Genomic DNA, 22,632 nt, shown 5'->3' with positions numbered 1-22,632 from the left:
CCCCGCTTTTTGTTTATTTTTAGACGGTCGGTAGACAAACTCATCCAGCCAGAATCTAAATATACCGGGTCTCGTACGACGGAATGTCATAAAAGATACGCGGAAAATAATAAACGTGAATAAACCGATAACTCGAATCGATACTTGTCGATGTATCTCGATGTCGGTAGTATTCGGATGAATAGAAACAAATTTCTGTTGTTGCTGACAAAAAATTCCGGTAAAAAGATCATTTGGTGCGTGTTCTCAGTGATGGTGATGAAAACATTCATTCATTCATTGGAAAAACTGTCGAACTTTAGTGAAAACTTACAACCAAAAATTCCAAAATAATTTTTTGGTGGTATATTGTAATTTTAGTGTGTTACGCATTACGAAATGTAATTATTTTGAAAAGAAATGAGGTTAGGAACCGTCATATATGTTATGTCCTGGACCGTGAATCGTAACGTGCTTGCCAAAAATCCACTGCATATTTTTTTGATAATAAATTTCGGGTATATAGCGTAAATAAACATATTAATATTTCTTTTGAATAATAATCTTATATTTTCATTAGAACAGGTTTTCCATAATTATGTTAATTTTTGCGACATGATTGACAAAATAAAAAAGTAATTTAAACGCTTAGGCATAAAAGTAAAGCACTTATACGCCAGAGCACAAAAGTGCGAAAATATATTATTAAACTGACATGAAGTGTCAAATTCAACGAGCGTAACCATAGTTTCCCGATATATAATTACATACAAAATATTACTTTTAAATATTTTTATATTATTTGGAAGGTTTGAAATGTTTAAAAAATTATTTGTGGCGTTTGAAAAAAAATTGCATGTAATGTCAAACGTACAGCCTCGCCGTACGTGTGTACAGCTTCGCCGCCCGCAAGATGTGTCATTTTTACTCCTAATAAAATAATATACTATTTTCTTTTCAATTTACACATTAAGTTATTTTTACTCCCAATAGAACATGCCATTTTTTTTCAAATGCCACAAATAATTTTTTAAATAATTTCAAACTTATCAAATAATATAAAAATATTTAAAAATAATACCTTGTAAATTGGTTACGCTTCTTGAATTTGACACTTTATTTCAGTTTAATAATATATTTTCGTACTTTTATGCCTAGGCGTTAAAATTACTTTTCTATATTGTCAATCACGTCGTAGAAATTGACAGAAAAAAAAAACAATGGTTCTCTCAAAATCTAAGACTTTTTTTTAAGTTTCAAAGCAAAATAACTCGGCTGTTTTAAAATCGGCACCTAAGGCCAGAAATGCCAACCCGGTGTAGGTATCTTACATATGTTTCAAACTTAGAAATAAATAAATAATAATAAATGGTTCTGTATACAATGAATAAAAATAAAATATTTTAGTGATTATTTAATGTTGTCAGCATAATTTGGTTTAAAATGTGACTTTAAAAGGAGGACAACTAAAAAGTGACCATAAAATGAACGCTGCAAGTGAATAAATAGGATCTCTTTTCCATGAACGGATTTTACATGTTTTTTACAAAAAAATGTGGCAATTATGGGTGAGTTTGAAATACAAATATTTGACTGTTTATTTATTTGTAATATGTAATTATAACTTAGTTTTAAAAAATGATGTTTGATTTTTCACTTGAATTGGGCTGTCGTTGATATTTGATACTTAAATACCAGAATAATAAACAATCAATTTTAAAATTAAAATATTCAAAGTACTCAGACGCCCAATAATCAAACAGACAAAAGAACGAAACCAAAGCAATCAAAACAAATTATAAGCGTGTTTTGATTGCACATTCTTTCATCATTCAGCCTGTTTCTTGATTTAAAGAGAAGCTTTGGGTATTTTGGTAGATTATTATATGGAGGGCAGAGGTGAGGAGAAACATCTCTTATGGGACTTTATTTGAAGAACTGGTCACTAAAATGTGACATGACCCGCCTACGGGGCCGTTCCTGGCGAGCGTGCAGTGCGTGCACGCACGTAGGCGCAACATTTTGGGGGTGCAAAATCGAAGGGTCAATCAGTATTTTCTAACAAAAAACCAATATGCTTTCTTGCCAACAAATACTTAAACATAGGATAAAGTTTGCTTAGCGTCTTTTTGGCGTTGGCCGCACCGAATAAACCAGTCTAGGGCAATCTGTCGGCAACATATTGATCTCATTTATTTATTTTTCATTTTATTGATTATATGGAAAGCACTGTTCATTAAAATGTTGTATCCTATGTTACAGGGCTTGTTTCTCTCTACCATTTCCTGTCTCACAATGTATCGTTTGTGTCGGGGAAGGGATCATAGTTTCATAGTTGTCGATTTTCGAAAGAAATCAGTACATGTATAACATTTCGTATATTTTTCATTTTATTGATTATATGGAAAGCACTGTTCATTAAAATGTTGTATCCTATGTTACAGGGCTTGTTTCTCTCTACAATTTTCTGTCACACAATGTACCGTTTGTGTCGGGGAAGGGATCATAGTTTCATAGTTGTCGATTTTCGAAAGAAATCAGTACATGTATCGTATTTCGTATATTTTTCATTTTATTCATTTTATTCATTTTATGGAAAGCACTGTTCATTAAAATGTTGTATCCTATGTCATAGGGCTTGTTTCTCTCTACAATTTCCTGTCTTACAATGTACCGTTTGTGTCGGGGAAGGGATCATAGTTTCATAGTTGTCTATTTTCGAAAGAAATCAGTACATGTATATTATTTCCGATTTTTAGTTCATTGTTTTTATGTATTTTATTTAAAATGGGTCAGTTTTTTTCTTTAGGGTACTATTTTTGTTACTAAATATTTTTGTGTATTTGTTTGTTTTATTTATTTAATAAATATTTTTATACTTTAATTAGAATTTTTTTTACATTTCCAATTACATATTGCCCGTTTGTCGCAGAATATAAATTCTTTAAATTTTGGAGATTAAGATTAAAATATATAATTGATTTAAATACAAAAAGGACGCACCAAAGAATGCTGCACGTAAGCGCCAGATACCCCAAGAACGAGCCTGCCCGCCTATATAAAAATAAACATTAATGAACTGAAACTGATAAACAGCATGACAATAACCGAATCAACATAACAGTGTAAGAATCTATAAGTGTATTAAATGATTTTTTCTTTATTTTTTGCAGAATGAACGATGAGAAATCAGATGGAAGACCGAGGATATATCCTGTACAAGATCAGCAGACGCCAGTGAAACTAATCGGCCATAGATGGCGTGATTCTAGAAGGTATGTGCATATTTATAATAATATAAACAATGGTGTACATTTTTATCAAATTTTGGTAAAACTAATGGAAAGAAAGGGCATGTGTAATATATTTTTGAAAGCAGAAAAAATGCTTTCTTTTAATATTCCTGTTAAGTACATGTATGTCATTATATACAGAGTGTCATTTTCTATCGAATAGAGTAAAAAAAAATCGAGGATGCCATTTAAAACTATATTACAACCTTCTTAAGACCAACTGGTAGTAAACGCGATTAAAAATAAAGAAGCTTACGGGCTAAGTAAATAACGTCTAGAGGTTGACCTCGCCAAAATTATCATCGATTGTCATTCCCGAGCCGTCTTTGACGCCGTTTTTTTTTCGATCGTATGGTAGAATTTACATGTAAAAAACTAAAATGTCTCAATTACGGTACAAGGTATAAACTAACAATTATATTTCACTGTTGCTTTTCGGGAAGCCCTGGAAACTAGGAAGAAAATTTGTCTCTCCCCTTAACAAGATTTAGCTCGAATTAAAACGTTGTAATCTTATTTGGTGTAATCCAAGGGAAGGTCGTGGATAACGCGAGCCATTTTATACAGGACAGTTTTTTTTTCAGTTGACTACGAACAGTTTTTTCTATCGTGTCGGTCATATTCCTTCTATTTTTCGTATCTTTTTATTTTTCGGAAAAATTTGATTAAAATAATAGAAAAAGATGGCTAGCAGGAGTGCGTTGAAATTGAAAAACAGCGGTTCTAAAGAAAATAAAGAAGAAGGAGATGATATAGAAGAGGTGGATGCAGATGATGATAAAGGGTTAGTAAATCGAATAAATAGTTTGTCCTAACACTTAACTGCGTCTAGTGTTTTGTATTGTCAATTAAATCCGTGACATTTTTGTTTGGTTGCGTAGATTACTAAAATTGTCAAAAATTGGTCGCAGAGTACAGTTCGATGCCTCAACTATGATAGAAAAACCTAGGCCACTGCCTCAAATTAAAAAGTGAGTTTTATTCACCCTATTTATTAATCATCTTCTATCCGCAGGACCTTATTTATTAAACACAATCTAATTATTTAAAGTTTGGAAGTAGAGCATCCCATCTTTTTAAGGTACTAAACTTACGTGTATAGAAATCGGCCCACTGTGAACTTTTGGTTTTAACTCTGTCTTTTAGAATCTATTTATCAGAGCAAGTAAAAAATATGAGCTGTTTCAAAGACAATTTAACATGCTTTAATATGAGCATAAATTTATCCAGGGTTTATATGCGTACCAACGCGTAAACAAATAAAAGGTATTTGTGTTGTGGTGACAATAAGAATAACAAACTTGTCAAATATTGCAATTACTACCTTTGTAATCGAAATTTTCACATTGTTCTTTTATTTTTGATTAGTTGTATTTCATTGTTTGATTAGTGTTTCAATTTAATGCATACAACACCGGAAAAAGCCGTCCAAGTAATCGCTTTAATCGAAAATTGACTTAAACAGAGAACTGTAGCTCGGCAACTACATATGACACGCGGAGCGGTTCGAAGAGTGTGTGAACGATATGAGGAGACTCGATCCTTTCGTAGTCGACTTGGAACTGGTAGAAAGAGATATACCACGGATCATGATGACCGCTTTATTGTGTCAACAATGTTAAGAAATCGGCGTCTTAATGCTATTCAGGTCCAACAACAGCTCCGTGAAACACGAGGAGTGACTATTAGTCAGTGGACAGTAAGACGAAGATTGAAGGAAAGTAACATGACCCCCAAAACACCCGCAATTGGTCCAAAACTTTCCCCAGCTCATCGTCAAACTAATAAACGGCCACTAGAACAATAGAAAATTTATTGTCAGATGAGACCAGGATAAGCCTCTATGGTAGCGACCGAAGAAGAAATGTGTTCCAGAGGCCAGATTAGCGATTCGCAGAATGCTGCATTGAGGAGCGGATTGCTTATGGAGGTGGTTTCTGCATGATCTGGGGTACAATTGCTATGACTGCGCGAACCGACCCAGTTTTTATCCGTTGGGACGACCGTCGGCACGGGAGAGGAGGTTTAAGTGATGCTAAGTATATTGAGGTGATTTTAGCAGTTCATGTGGTACCTTACGTCGACTACATTGGAAGCGAATTCACTTTTATGCATGACAATGCGAGGGTACACACATCAAGAATCGTACACGATTACATTTCAGAAGTCGGAATTTGGGTAATGGAATGGCCAGCATGCAGTCCAGACTTAAACCCGATAGAACATTTATGGGATGAGCTAAAACGAAGAATTCGTACTAGACGAAGAGCTCCAACTTCTATCCCAGAGCTCATTGTTGCAGTAGAGGAAGAGTGACTTAACATCCCGCAAAAACAATATCCAATTTGATCGAATCTATGCCAAATCGTATGAGAGATATTGTTAGAGCAAGAGGGGGTCATACCCATTATTGAAAATTTAGTTTAGTTAATTGATCGTAAATAAATAAATAAATAATAACATGCCTCTTAGTAATAAAAAACGATAATTTGTTTCATGCATTAATTTAATAATTTTAATCCAAAGAAACTAAAATACAAATTAATATCTCTAAACTTTTCAAAGAATATGATATTGTCTTTCAAACAGCATGTATTTTTTCTTAATCTAACAAATAGATTCTAAGAAAATATATAGTTAACTTCAAAAGTTTGCCTTGGGCCGATTTCTATGCACGCAAGTGTATAACGTAGTATTGTAGCACAACAAATTATATTTTGCAATGATAAAATTAAAAGAAATTTCGTTTTATTTGAACTAGGCATCTAAAAGTTATTTGCAAAAATCTACCTTGAAATTACTAAAAACAATTATAATACGAAAGCTACAATTAAAATACCAGCAAAAATATAATTTTTTCATTGTCAAATCCGATGTCACATTTTTGTGTTTACAAGAATTTATGTGGTTTCAAAAAGGTGTTTATTTTTTCTGAACTGGAATGATCATCTACAAAAGAATTAGTAGAACTGAGAATAGTATTCGCGGTGTATGATTTGTTTGCTGTTCATTACCCGATCACTCGCAGGACTCGTTCATACCACATATATCCACAATAATTTAACAAATAAAAGAAATATTTGTATCTATATAAAACTTTACTAAACTGTGCTAACCACACGGGATAATCGAAATATTTGTAATACAAGAAACTTTATTAAACTCTACTAATTAATAAAATGGTTCATATCCCCCATTTACAGCCAAACAATACCCCAAATGATTGTGAAATTCACGCCTCCCAATACTAAGCTGTTAAGGAGAGAATCTTTAGCATTCCACAAAGATGTCGTTTTCAGTCCATCTAAATTTCTGCTATTTAATATGCCCATAGAGACGGTTTTTGAGTGTGCTCCACAGGAAGAAATCGTTGGGCGAAAAATCCTGTGGTATTTTCCTACTGTATCCCTAATAAACGGGAGTCAATGTTTTTCTTTTCTGCAACATGAAGACTATTCCAAGATTGTTCCAATCATTTTTATCTTCACACTTCCATGTGCTTAATACCTGAGTGCCTTTAGTTTCAAACCTTAGGTTTGTAGCGTTTTTTATAAACATTACCACTGCGAACGGCAGATTTTCGTTGGTAGAGCAGTCGTGGATAAGGTATTTCACTGGAAAGAACTAATTAACAATAATAACTCGAAATTATAAATATTGGGCGCCAGGCATGAACAGAGAAAGAAAACACAGTTGTTTATCACTTAGAACTAGTGACTATATTCATTCATGATGTTCTTTGCTGGTACATGACATTGTAAAGTTCTAGTAAATATATAGTGGTTATATGTCAAAGAAAGTAGTGTTAAGAGTTGTACTAAATATCTATGAAAACAACTATGATAAAATACAAGACATGTAAAGTTTAAGAGAATATATGAAATGTAGCATTACTTTAATTAATTTGATGTATTTTATATGATGTTAGTGTAATAATAATATCTATAAAAAAGTAATACTATTACAAGGCATAATGTAATAAAACCTAAAATCTAAATCATATTGTAACTACTAAATCGAGATAAATGTTCTTAATAATCTAACCACATAGTCTGTACGATATTATTTAAAATGTACGTTATTTAGTTAATACTGAAAATCGACTGAAAACCAAAACCTAAATCTACACTTAGCTGTTCTTGAGGCAATCCTGTTTCGAAGAGTAGCAGCGTGAGGTAGGCTCATATCTCTGTACTGTCTGTCGGCGATCCTGTTGGCCAAAACAACAAAAGGGGCCAGAATGAGGACACCATGAATCAATACAGCTGTAGCTACTGACTAGGCTTAGATATGGGAGACTGAAAATCGACTGAAAACCAAAACCTAAATCTACACTTAGCTGTTCTTGAGGCAATCCTGTTTCGAAGAGTAGCAGCGTGAGGTAGGCTCATATCTCTGTACTGTCTGTCGGCGATCCTGTTGGCCAAAACAACAAAAGGGGCCAGAATGAGGACACCATGAATCAATACAGCTGTAGCTACTGACTAGGCTTAGATATGGGAGACTGAAAATCGACTGAAAACCAAAACCTAAATCTACACTTAGCTGTTCTTGAGGCAATCCTGTTTCAGAGTAGCAGCGTGAGGTAGGAAAACTCATATCTCTCTGTACTGTCTGTCGAAGCGATCCTGTTGGCCAAAACAACAAAAGGGGCCAGAATAGGGACACCATGAATCCAATACAGCTGTAGCTACTGACTAGGCTTAGATATGGGAGACTGAAAATCGACTGAAACCAAAACCTAAATCTACACTTAGCTGTTCTTGAGGCAATCCTGTTTCGAAGTAGTAGCAGCGTGAGGTAAGGCTCATATCTCTGTACTGTCTGTCGGCGATCCTGTTGGCCAAAACAACAAAGGGGCCAGAATAAGAGAACACCATGAATCAATACAGCCATAGCTGACTGGCTAAGAGCTTAGATATGGGAGCGAGAAGCAGCATGGGGCTCAAGCTACATCCACGCTGGGACACTTTATATGCAAGAAAAATCATTCCTACTGGGGACACTCGTCCACAGGACATCCGTACATAGGATAATGGTACAAGGGAACACTACCCGTACCTTGGAAACAGTCCGTCCACAGAGAATAGGAACATTAAAGAAATGCTAACTTCATGTTAAAAAATGGAAACAGACGCCACCTGGTATAGCCTGGCAGTACTAGCTAAATTGAGGGGAATTGGAGGGGCGGGGCTTAAAAGAGGGGAAATTTAAAAAAAAATATTTTTTATAAAAGTATCACTGATTTACTGTTTAAAAAGTTAATAAATATATTTTTTATTAGTTTAATATAATTTAAAGTATTAAAATATGTCTATTAACTTTATACAGCATAAATCAATAATATTAAAGACTTATTATTTTCAGAGAGAAAATTCATAGTAAATAAATTACACATTCAGTAAACAATATCATTTATTTTTTTAGAGCTGCAATAATAATAATATTTATATTACAATAATATTGAAATATATATATTTTTTTAACAATGAAAAAGAATATCCGGGAACCTGAAAAAGAAAGATGATCAATTAATGACTTAAATTAGTTCAAAATACATTTTGCAAATAACTAGTGAATTGGAAAGATAAACATACTATTAAAAATTATACGATCAAACGAACTTACCTGAAGTGAAGTTCAATCGTAATTATATGAGGCGTCCAGTCCGAATGTATTATCTTCATTTTTCTATACGTAGTACCGTCCCTGCGTGCACAATTTTAAAGCTATAAGCTAAATTCCCTTCCGTTGCTAGTCTAGGTGGCGGCGCCGCCGCCGGCCCTGGAGCGGCGGTATTCATTTTTCAAAGATTTATTCATTAATTCAAGCGACCATGGGGCAAAACGGGAAGGGTGGGAAGATAGTACATTCGGACTGGACGCCTCATATAATTACGATCGAACTTCACTTCAGGTAAGTTCGTTTGATCGTATAATTATATTCGCGTCCAGTCCGAATGTATTATCTTGATTTTTCTATACGTAGATGTTTAAAGAACTGATGGTTGCAAATTAATGAATGCCGTGCAGAAAGCATTTTTTTGAGACAAAATAGCTGAAATTATAAATATGTTTATTGAATGCAACCAAAGATGAAACCAATTTAACTGGCCATCAATACATGGATTTATTAAATTGTGACAATTTAACCTATACATATATGCATACTAAGCAGAGACAGAAACCCATAAGATGGCACTTCCATAAAGGATTCTGCCAAAATTGTTCAATTATACTTTATAAACCAGTTAACTCATCGTGTCGATAGAAATCCCTGTCTCAATGTAGAACTGCGTGGATAACTCGACTATAGTGAGGTTTAACCGATATATATATTTTTTAAGGTGTTTATAACCCATTGCTTAATATTTAAAAGGCCTTACTTTTTAAGCCTTTAGTAAGAAATTAAGATTCTCAATAATTTATTTTCCAAAATGCTTTAATTACGTCGATGAATTAAACCAGAGTCATCATATATATTAGGTTTCGATCCATACATTGGTATGGATATTGTGGACATTGATATAAAGTAGACACAGATATTGATCTGTGTCAATTTTATACCAGAAGTTTTATTATTATTTGTATTATTTTTTTTTTTTTGATAATTTTCAGTAACTATGTATGCATAGATCTCAGATATAAAAGTTGGACCTTGTTCTGTGCTGAAGCCAGATCATTGGCTACAAGATTAATTCGTCTCCCGAAGAAGAATGTATCATCATCGAAGAGTCGAATGTTCTGTAGTCTCTTTGGATTGCCCTTCCCCCAACAAACTGCACAAATCGCTAGATTTGGTTATTTTCCTCTTCCTAGTTGCTGACCTTGTGTTCGATCTGTTATGAGATAGTGACACTTAAATAACGACTGTCCTGCTTTTTGAACGTACAGCCTTATAAATATAATGTGTGGGGGAGTTTTCCTGTTGAAATATATCGTTTTTTTTTTGAGGGTCTAAAATTTTTAGATTTATCACTTGAAATTCTTTTGTGAAATCTACTTCTACGATAACGAGACCGAGAACGTCATTTATAAAGGAATCCCTTTCACACGGAGAAGGGCATTCACTAAAATTAAAAAATTTTGTATCATTGAGACAACAACACTTCGGTTATTATAATATTATCTCGATAGCGAGCTCTGGAATATCTTAAAAAAGGAATCCCTCTCACACGGAGTAGAGGATTATCTAAAAGTACTAACCTTTGTCTCGCTATGAAAAGAACACTGGGAGAAGAACAGTCCGTGTTTATACAATATTCCTCATCCCTTTGTTTTCTCCTTTCCTCTAATCCCCACATTTCGGGATGTACTTCTATTTATTTCCATCCAATATTCGTCTAAAAATAAATATTCTAAAAGACTTACATGTAATACGTGTAATTAATTTTTCGATAAGGCTATCGATAACGTATAAAAGAAATCCCTCCCACACGGAGATGGGCATTCTCTAAAAGTACGAAATTTTGTCTCACTGGGAGATACAAATATTTGGCACCTAAATATATAAATAATATTCCCTTGAGAGTGAGATCTAAAATCTCATAAAAAAAGAAATCCATTCCAGAGATAGGCATTTTCTAAAAGTACAAAATTTTGTTTCATACCTTATTTCATTGCTGGGAGATAAAACACTTCGGCATTTATAGTACTCTGTTGATTGCGAGATCTAGAATCTCATATAATAGGAATCCCTCTCACGAAGAGAAGGGCATTCTCTGTAAGTACGAAACTTTGTCTCACGGAGAGGACAACAGTTCGATATATATATGTTATTCTCATTTTTTCTTTTTGTCTAATTCCATTGTTTCCTCCTTGCCTCTAATTTCCATATTTCGAAATTTGCTTTTACTTTAATTATTTCCATTCATTATTTAATTTCCTAAAAATAAGTATTATAAGATACTCACCGGTAATACGTGTAATTAATATCTCGATAGGGGATATCAACAATGACTTATAAAAGGAATCCCTCACACGGAGACGGCCATTCTCGAAAAATGAGAAATTTGACTCCCTGGGTGATACAACACTTCGGCACAACTTCGGTATTTATAATATTCTCTTGATAGAGAGATTTAGAACCTCATACAATAGGAATCCCCCTCACGAGGAGAAGGGCATTCTCTATAAATAGGAAACTTTGCGTCACTGGGAAAACAACAGTTCGATATTTATAATATTATTTGATAGCCAGATTTCTAACCTCATATAATAGGAATCCCTTTCACGAGGAGAAGGGCATTCTCTAAATAGGAAACTTTGTCTCACTGGGAGCACAACAGTTCGATATATACGATATTCTTATTGCTTTCTCCATTTGTCTACTTCCATTGTCTCCTCCTTGCCTCTAATTTCTACATTTAGAGATTTGCTTCCACTTCAATTATTTCCCTCCATTATTTAATTACCTGAAAATAAATATTATAAGATACTTACCTGTGATACCTGTAATTTATCTCTCGATAGTGGGATATCAATATTGACTTATAAAAGGAATCTCTCTCATATGGCCATCCTCTAAAAGTACGAAATTTGACTCACTCGGAGATGCAACACTTTGGCATTTATAATATTCTCTTGACTGCGAGATATAGAACCTTATATAAATGAGAATTCCTCTTACAAGGAGAAGGACATTCTTTACACGTACGAACTTTGTCTCACTGAGAGTACAACAGTCCGATATATATAATATTCTTATTGTTTTCTTCTTTTATCTAATTCTAATATTCCGTTATTTACGTCCACTTCGTTTTTCTCTAAAAATAAATATTATACAATACTTACATATTGTTCCTTGTGTTCTACCTAGCTGTAGAACACCGTATATTACATAGTAATATCCAAAATGAGTAGAGAATAAACAAAATGGCTTCATCGATCTACGACGAAGAAATCGGAGAGCTACGATCCGCACTGCACCGTGCACGAAAGACGAATGAATACCGACCGCCGCGCCAGGGCCGGCGCGGCCACCTAGACTGGTAGCGGGAGGGAATTTAGCTTATAGCTTTAAAATTGTGCACGCAGGGACGGTACTACGTATAGAAAAATCAAGATAATACATTCGGACTGGACGCGAATATAATACATTTTAATAGTATGTTATCATCTATTTACTGATAATACATAAGTATATAATAGGTAAATAAGATGCATAAGGCACTATGATACAACTACCTAGTAGTTGTATCATAATAACACACTAATATCACAAAAAATATGTGCTAATTTAAATTCCTTTAATGATCTAATAAAACACTATCTAGCCTCAATGCATGCCATTCCAAAGGTAAAAAAAACTGTTATACCAAATAAATATAAGCTGAATAAAACATAAACCAAGCCAACGTGCATAAACAATCAAAAAATGCATCAAAAAATACTTTTATCAGATCATACCCTTGGATATATTATGTATTTTATATATCGCACATCCTGTTCAAAAGTTTACTAACTAAAATAGAGAATATAGAGAACATTGTCAACAGAAGTAAAAGAAAATTTAAGTTAAGGCAATATGCTCCTTTTTGCATATTAATAGCCAAATAATATAATGTTGATTTAATAAAATTTTACTGGCATCCTTCTGAGGTATAAATCAGATTAAAAGGATATTGTTTTTGTAATAATTGTTTCTTTTTGTTAACATTTTTTGAAGACAATACAGTTTTGAACGGGCTGTGCGATATAAACAAGGATCTTACTATTATTTGAGGTTAGAAAGTATTTAAATAACATAAAACATAATCAAAATCATTTTTCATCATAAATTATAGAGGTACTTACGTGTTTTGATATTATTTTCAGGAAATAATACGTTTAGTTAAACAGGTACGCTGCCAGGCAAGTTCTATCGGCGGGTCTTTGCAAAAGTTGAAATCTAAAAATACAAACTACGTTTACATCTTAGTTGTATTTACGAATAAAGTATTTGTGTGTAATTTCTGACTTACCAGTTAATTGAATAATCGCATTAAATACATCCAAATGGTAATTTAATATTGTAAAAAGCAAAATTGTTTTAAATCACTTGCCAGGACAGCCGGCCAGCTTCTTTGTTGGCAAAATGGCCGCGGTATCATGATTTAAGCAATGTGAGTGACAAAGAAAGCCAATGCCTGGCAGATGTTGTTTTCTTTGTCGTTTATCCTGGCACGTTTAAATTTGACTGTTGCCTGTTTTCCCATACAAGTGACACCCCCGTGGTCCGTCCATAAGATAACGATACAGGGGAACACTACCCGTACCTTGGATACTACTAGGACCTTGGATAATGCCCGTACCTTGTAAATAGTCCGTACCTTGGACCCAAGGATATATAGAATAAGGATATTCGACTGGCCCAAAAAAAACGTGCCGTATTTTGTCGAGGAAGACGATTTCGTCACGACCAATGGGCGTCGAGTATTTGAAATTGAAAACATATAAATTGACGGTAACCTATGTTTTTTTGACTCATTTCACTGACAAATGTGATGAGATTGTTATTGTAATTTATAGATCCAAAATCCAAACGTTTTTTGAATAAATAATTTATTTTAAAGTTATTTCCTAGAGGTTTGGTTTGGCCTTCTATATTCTGGTATTTGTCTACTAATAAATAATATCTTATTTTGTATTTCGATGTATGGAAATCCGCAAGTTTTGTATCTGAAGCCGCAAAGAAATTTCGCTCTGTAGTGAGAAAAATGTTATTATATCTTTTTAGACGTGTAGAATTACAAAATTTCTTATTTCAGATGTTCTAAATGTGAGTGCTTAATGTCAAAAATTAAAATATATACTTGAAATATTATTTCAAGTTACATGCTTTGACATTGTTTGGAAGTAAACAAATATTGAAGAAAGTGTTGTGCCTTCACAGAATTTAAATTGGCATTAGGAATAGATTTCCTTGATTTAGTAATGATATTGCTCATAGAAATTGATGATATACTATTTTATATTCACTCGTTCAAGTGCTGATCTATTTTTAAATTGAATATTTATGTAAATATTATGTATAACACGATATAAATAATTTAAGGACATAAGAAATTAATATTTCAAGTGTCAATATTGATTATTTTTCCAGTTTTATTCAAATATATTGAAATTAATATGGAAACAAAAGTTCATAAATATTATTCTTAATAACAAGAATTGAGATTTGGGGATAAGTTTGAAAAGCCATGTCAGAAGAGTAGGATTAAAGACAAGTATTAAGGTACATATATTTACATAAAGTTTTAATAACACTGACAATTTTATTTGTTTATGTTTATTAATTAAAATTTAGTTGCAATTTATTTCATATTCTAATATTTTTGAGAAAATTTTACTTTTATACATACCTGAATATTATGCTGCTTTTTTATTTTAAAGTGTGCCGACTGTGCTGTTATTTTTATACTAATAATATTGTATACTGTAGGTATCGTATTCATATATAGTATATATATATATATATATATATATATATATATATATATATATATATATATATATATATATATATATATATATATATATATATATATATATATATATATATATATATATGCCATATATATATATATATCTTTCTATGTGTACTTATATCCTTTATAGTCTTTCTAAGTGCATATAATACTACTTTTTTAAGAGAAGGCAGTTTTTAATAATCTATATTGTTAATTCCCCTAATTCTGTGTCCCCTGGTTCTGCTATACAACAATTATATATTTTCTTATCATTACTGATTTTAAAAATTTCTTTTCAAAGAATTTGACCATATATTTTTTTTTCAGAGTAATTGGGCTGTTCCTGAACAATATTGAATATAAATATTCAAAAATATGATAAACTGCATATCCTACTAAGTAGATCAATACCAAAATTCCATTAGAGAAATAAGTTAAAATTATGTTTTACTTGTATAATTTTCTTGCTATTTGTCCACCATTATTTGTGACTTAGAAATTAAATAGTCAAAAAGAATTTAGTACCAGTTTTTATTTCCCAAAAAAAATAATTGTTAAATAATTACATATTGCTTAAGATACAGTATATTATATTGTGTTTATAGTTGATAATTCTAGTTCTTAGTTGTTTATAGTTGATAATTAACAATATTTCTGATGTTAGATATTATATTAGATAAAAAATTTAATTACCAACAGCTACCTACCTATGTAGCTGCAGATTATTATATTGTGTAGTAGGTACTGTATAATTCTTTAGTTCAAGAAACAAATATCAGTACAAGTATATAACCAAAAAAATGTTGATGCAAATTCTTTGTATAACATACGTACCCCTATGGTATTCAACTTTTCATTGTTCTTTTATAATTAGATACACAATAAACACATTAATTCGTTTATTAAACAACCAAAACTCTAACTACTTAAATTCACAATATAAATATCACAATAAATGTATAAGCTTTGATCAATTCCTATTATTAATACCCGACGACTTCATGCTATAACTACCAGTGGCAATCCTACTAACACACTAGCCAACTAATAATAAATCTGTTCTAAAAAAATACAACATAAAGACATCGTTATTGCAATAATATAGAAATATATTCCATGTATCATTAACTACTACTAGGTATAAATACAATGCACCCACATCTTCTTTTAAGCGAATAGTGCGTTAGGAGGCAGAAATATTGCCTGCATTGTACATCAGTACAAATTGGCTAGAATTTATTAATATCCATTACCAAACGTTTCTCTTTCAAAGGTCTAAATGTTTTTGTCTTTTTACTGTGTCCCCTGTAATATGTTATCAATTAACAACAGTTATCAAATATGACCTGGACAATAATAATTGTTTTAACTTTTTTTTCAAACTAAACTCTTTAAACAAACTATATAAATAAAATTTATCTCATCACTTAACCTTGCTGCTAGAATTTCTTTCTTGTTATTCTATGTTCCTGTATTGTTATTCTTCACATTATCAATTTCTATGAGGCAAATATCATTACTAAATCAAGGAAATCTATTCCTAATGCCAATTTAAATTCTGTGAAGGCACAACACTTTCTTCAATATTTGTTGTTTACTTCAAGAAAAATGTCAAAGCATATAGCTTGAAATAATATATCAAATTATATATTTAAATTTTTGACTGTCTGCACTCACATTTGAACATCTGAAATAAAATTTTTGTAATTCACACGTCTAAAAAAGATATAATAACATTTTTTCTCACTATAGAGGCAGAATTTCTTTTGCGGCTTCAGATACAAAACTTGCGGATTTCCATACATCGAAATACAAAATAAGATATTATTTATTAGTAGACAAATACCAAAATATAGAGAGGCCAAACCAAACTCTAGGAAACTCTTTTAAAATACATTATTTTTTCAAAAACGTTTGGATCTATAAATTACAATAATAATCTCATCACGTCTGTCAGTGAAATGAGTCAAAAACATAGGTTACCAAATCAATTTATATGTTTTCAATTTCAAATACTCGACGCTCATTGGTCGTGACGTAATCGTCTTCCTCGACAAAATACGGCATATTTTCCTACATAGCCCGCTATAGGGAGTTGAATATCCTTCTTCTATATATCCTTGCTTGGACCCTAAAAATATGAAACTCTTGTTTAAAATCAAACAAGGTCTAATAAACAAAATAAACCTACCTCGAATTACTTCCGAGGGCTCAATAATAAACAAGGAAACTGTCCTCTCTTCCATGTAACATTCTGGAGGACAAAAAAAAGGGACGCCAACGTGCCAGCAAAATACAAATACAAGTTAAGTTGGGACATCCAAAACTCTACCCTAAAAATATGCAGTAATAATATCGAATCTAAAAGGATAATATCTCATCTTTGTTGGTTTGAAATAGCAGCTGATTCAAATTATACAGCAAGATTTAAATAATCACCATTTCTAAAAGCCGGGATACAACAGAGCGGCAAAACAAAGTGAGGTTAAGCACGGAGAGAGTTGACAGAAGCGATGTTGACAGCGCCTCCTCAGAGCGATAACAGGGTTGTGTTAAACGATAACAGGGTTGGCGACTAGGGAACGTAAAAATTATGCCAAGTGTGACAAATAAATTATCAGGCCTGAACGATACGGAATTCGATGATGATATGCCTGATATCATATACAGACATGTAACGAACTAAAAACGTTACAGGTTTATTCTTTAAACTGTTGACTTATTCGGTATATGTTTTCCGAAGACTGAGCTGAGAACATAGGTATTATCCATATTATCTAACACAGCGAGAATACTATTTCCTGCAAAATGCCGTTTAACTATCGCAACTTTTTCAGAAGTTGAGAAATTCATAATTATTTTATAAATTTATATACAAAATTACTCTATTTGGTACCTTCAATTTTTGTAAACAAAATGTGACATCGAAATTGACAATGACACAATCACATTTTTGCTGGTATTTTAATTGTAGCTTCTCTGGGTCGTATTATAAATTTTACTAATTTGAAGGCAGATTTTTGCAAACAACTTTTAAACGACTATTCCAAATGAAACGAAATTCTAGACAAAAATACAACTTTAACGCCTCTTCAAAAATGTCTAATACAGCTTTTGCATAAAATTATCTGGGGAGATAATGCCGTTTTCCGATGCACCACACGGTATAAAAATTTAAAAAAAAGAAAATATAAAATTCCACGATACCTAATAATATAATAATGAGAAAAGCTTTCGTATAATATAAACTCACTTTAGGGTAAATTAAGTTAATATTTTTAACTTTAATACCCATTAGCTTGTTTTTAAACAGGCTCGTTTCGGCGTAAATACGACAGAGAAAAGTTAATCCAAATCTCATATATGAAAAAGGGGAAAACGAATGAAAAAGGGGAATAAACGTTTTCCCTTTTCGGAAAATCTGCTTAAAGTATTTTGTTTTCGTTTTGTGTTTACTTTGGCTATTTACATTTATGCTTGATACCGTCTGGATGAAGAAAAGTTTGTTTCACTTTGTTACAACGTAATTAGGTGTGAGTGTTTTTTTTGTGAATATATGTTTAAAAAATTATTTGTTACTTCATTTTTTTGTTTTTTGTTTTCATTAGGAAAGTTATAATTGGCTTAGTTTTTTATATTTTTTTAGTGTTTCTCTTTTATTAAAGCTCAGAATAGCATAGTTGGATTTTTTGGAATTATGATCAAGGTTTTCTCTGCCCTGCTCTCTTATTTACTTCCAGGCAGAGTACGGCACTCTTTTCATTTCAATAAATAAAATAAGCAGTGGCGGCCCGTGGCTATTATTGTAGGGAGGTCAATATCTAAAAATATTGCGTTAATTTTTTTTAAGACGCGACCAAATTTAATTGGTTTCTTACAAGGTACTTGTACGTTTAGTTAAAGGAAAATAAATCTAAAAAGAGATACAAATTATGTTAAAATGAAACCTACCCTTACATTTTAAACAGGTGGTCTAGTACCATTTCACTAAAAATCCAGTCCATGTTCTTTAAACAAATTTTCCACGGTAGGAATTAAAAGACACTTAAATAATAATGTCACAAAAATATAAATACATATACAGGGTCCGGCAATAGTGCGTCGGGCATCTGTAGCTCCTAGAATAAAAAACTTGAGAATTTTGTTTAAGTGCAAACCTAAAGTATGCATCAGGATGTATTTCAGGAAAATATTTTAACTTCTATAGGGTGGCTCAAAAAAGTGTGAGTGGGCCTGGATGATTTTTTTAAATGGAATACCCTGTATATTATTGCATTTTTGGCTTCCTTTCAGATCACTTTACATAACCCTAAGATATGAATAAATATATTTCGATAGTTTCAGAGATATTAATAAATAAAAAAAATATATATATTTTTCAGTCCTTTTTAAAAAAATTATTAAAAATACAAGAACTGTTCTGAAATCAAAACTATGTTAGGTATTTACTTTAGATGGTCTATTCTTACTTTGCTATAAATATGGTAATCGTAAATCATACAGGATGTTCAATATTCTACGCCAAACTTTATAAAATATAAAATAATTTTTCTTTGTTTTTTTAAATGGAACACCCTCTATATTATTTTTTTATTAGATGGAGAATTAAAAAATGAACACTTTTTGTATTTAAAGTATTTCAAAATTTTTAATAGTTTTCCGGATACGCGCAGTATTATTTCATATGGCGCTTTCAATGGTAAAATACGAGAGAAAAATCATTGGGTGGCTTTGATAAAAATTTACTGTGGAAAATGCCATATGAAATTAAAACCACAAATATCTGCAGAAACCGTTAAAATACTCTAAATAAAAATGTTCATTTTAATCTCATCTATTGAAAAATAATATACAGGAGTGTTCCATTAAAAACAAAGAAAATTATTACCTCATTTTACTAGAAAGTTTATTTAGAAAATCCTAATATATTACGATTTTTCATATTATAGCAAAGAATGGCTATACAAACCATCTAAAATGAGAGTATAATATATAGTTTTGAGATTCAAGAATGCTCTATTTTAATAATACAAAAATGAGGCTGAAAAAATATATTTTGTTATTATTTAATATCTTTGAAACTATCGAATGCTATTTATTCATATCTTAGGGTTATGTAAAGTGATCTGAAACAAACTGAAAATAATGATAAGAATTCTATTAAAAAATCATCCTCACTGCCTGAAACTCCACTGAAGGATAAAATATTTCCTAAAAACTATCCTGGTACCTACACAGGTTTCACTATAAACAAAAAATGCTCTAATTCTAAGATAGATACCCGACGCACTATTACCTCAACTCTATTACATTTCTAAAAGTTTTATTTCACTTTTTTTATTTTAAGTTAATTCTTTCTTCCTAGGTTGTTTTATAATTTGAGTTTTTATAGAGACCCAAACTGCCCAAACGGCGAAATTTTTCCAGCGATATGACTGAAATCCTGTGATATATTTATATAGAAATAATGCACTCGATATTTCATCAACTATATTGATTCTCAACTAATAAACATTATTACAAATTACAATAATAATACGCTGGTTTCTAGACAAAGACAAAAACCGCCACTTTTTATAACGTCTGTCAGTAAACTGCCAAATACAAGTGTATATAAAGTTGACTACCTTAGAAATCCTTTTATGCATGACGCGGTCAATGGCCAATATAAACTATATCTATTGCACCTTAACCCATTATATTTTCTATACGTAGTATACCTTACCTTATTGGCGTCACGAGCCGCGACACTTGGAGTTTGGTTTGGTTTGGTGGTATGGACAAAATGAAATTTTGACCGGCAGTAGAGAAAATGGGTAAAATAAGCGAAAATTGCACAAATTGGGAATAGTTTTGAATATTTTAGGACGGAGGGAAAAAGTGATTTACAAAAAGTATAATTTAAATAAGTTTTTCTAATTTTCTCCTGATTTTTTTTGGGGGCATTGACCATTTCATGGTTAAGCCGCCACTGAAAATAAGTAGGGCTGGTTACAAATTTAGCACTTGATTTACATAACCTATTCTCCTCAAATTTTCCTATTAGTGCTTCTATAGGGCGCATCCGAGGTAAATCACAATAAAAAATCTTTTTAACCCAACGTTACATACGTTCCTTTATTTCATTTAAATTGTTAGTTATACAGTTTGCCAAAATATTACATTATATTACCTCTTCAACTTGGTTGAACAACCCTGAGTTGTTAGGTGTTACATAATATGATTTACGATAAATCAAATAATTTCAATAATGAAAAAAATATTAATATATTTTTTAAAACGCTTAGCAATTACTCACAGTTTAAAGAGAAAGCTCTGGCAATATTCTATTAAAAATTTATGAACGTTTTATGCGCGGGCAATAAAAATCCTGAATGCATCAAATAAGTATGAAAGGGAAAATGGCACGTTGTATAGAGGGTTATAGGGCTTTATTGCTCACTCGAATAATTGAATATAAGTGGATTTTGCCGATTCCATTTGAAATTCGCGTTTTTTTCTTTGCCCCTCGCGTTTAAGCAGGCTTCAGAACGGTTTTAATGGAAATCAGATCAAACTCACCATTTTTTTTCTATTTTTTCCTTTCTTTCTAGTTTCGAATAAAATGTTTTGACGGGAATTACCAAAATACAGTAAGTGATGTTCTGTATAATTATTGGTATTGAAGCTTTTACAGGATTATTTAGGTGTATTAGCATCAAATTTTGGTATTAATAGTCCGGTCGGGATATTAAATCCAGTGAGTTTTTTAGGGGATTTGGTCGCTACATTAAATTATATCAGTAGAAAAAAAAATAAAGGTGTAAAAAAATAAGATGTTTCCCCTCGGAAACGGTAGGTAGCTAAACGATCAGTAGGGGTTTTAGGAATAGAGCTAGTGGAGCTCTATATTCGCCCCATTTAAACTGTGTTTCGAAAACGCATAGTTTCCGAGATATTTAGTTTGAACGATTTGCTGTCGATTTTCTGGATATATCCCTTTGAAAAAAAAAATGAATTTAATTATTTATCAAATTGTGTTATACCATTTTTTACCTATATCTTCAAGTTTTGGTAGTAATTTTCTTATAATTTAGACCTCATTTATAAATATACCCATGGAATATTGACATTTTAGATTATTTTTAAAGATGTAACAAATTTTTAAAGAGTACAGATATTAATATTGTCGATAAAGTTGGTTTATTTCATTATAAAATAAAAAAAAAACTGTTTAAATATTTGTTAAAGGGGACCAATTAATATGATTCCAGTATTCAAACTACATTAATTGACTGTTTGCTTTGACTAATAATAATTGCGCCAAATACTAAAAAAAAATAATTTTTTATTTGTATTAGACAGTGTGGTAAAAAGTAACACATTAAAAATATTATTTCATTTTTTGACGATTGCTTATTTATAACAACAGGTACGCTCTGTATCATGTAAAAATAGTTTTAAATTGTAGCTCTAATAGTCCTTCAACGAACCCAAAACTTACAATTTGTAAAAATCTAATCGTTTAGCTACAATACTCCGTGTCGTATGTGGTGAACAACTCTGTATCACTAATTTCGTAAAATTTGTGTTTCCTAAAATTTACTTTTAATTGCATATTAAATGTTTACTTATATTAAACTTATTTTCTTTGTTGCAGGTAGGTGAAACCATTACCAAACACAGTGTTTAGATTCCATTTAGATCAATAAATTGTAAGTAAACGTTTATTAATTTCTTTTTCAGTATTTTTCAATTTTACATTTCTATTTTTTTACTAAAAAAATTTAGAACAAAAAGAAATAATTATCTTTTTTGCTTTAAATAATAGTAATTAAAGATAACATTTTCTGTGATAGAAGAACTCAACAGAGTAAGGTGCGAACCAATATAAGATTGTCTAAACTTCAGTTTCAATCGATTTACTTTTAG

At 31.5% G+C, this 22,632-nt stretch overlaps 1 long non-coding RNA gene across 1 annotated transcript; it reads right to left on the bottom strand.

Moving 5' to 3' along the window:
• Positions 1 to 10,212: 10,212 nt before the first annotated feature.
• LOC115883938 lies at positions 10,213 to 12,329 on the bottom strand. Its single transcript, XR_004050468.1, has 2 exons — positions 10,882 to 12,329; positions 10,213 to 10,614 (listed from the first exon to the last, which is right to left on the bottom strand). It is a non-coding gene; the product is annotated as an uncharacterized LOC115883938 (long non-coding RNA).
• Positions 12,330 to 22,632: the final 10,303 nt, after the last annotated feature.

This window comes from Sitophilus oryzae, unplaced genomic scaffold, assembly GCF_002938485.1.
Source record: "Sitophilus oryzae breed Bouriz unplaced genomic scaffold, Soryzae_2.0 scaffold_2006_pilon_pilon, whole genome shotgun sequence".
NCBI classification, from domain to species: Eukaryota; Metazoa; Arthropoda; class Insecta; order Coleoptera; family Curculionidae; genus Sitophilus; species Sitophilus oryzae.
The sequence above is the reverse complement of the archived record's forward strand: the minus strand, read 5'-3'. Positions and strand labels throughout refer to the sequence as shown.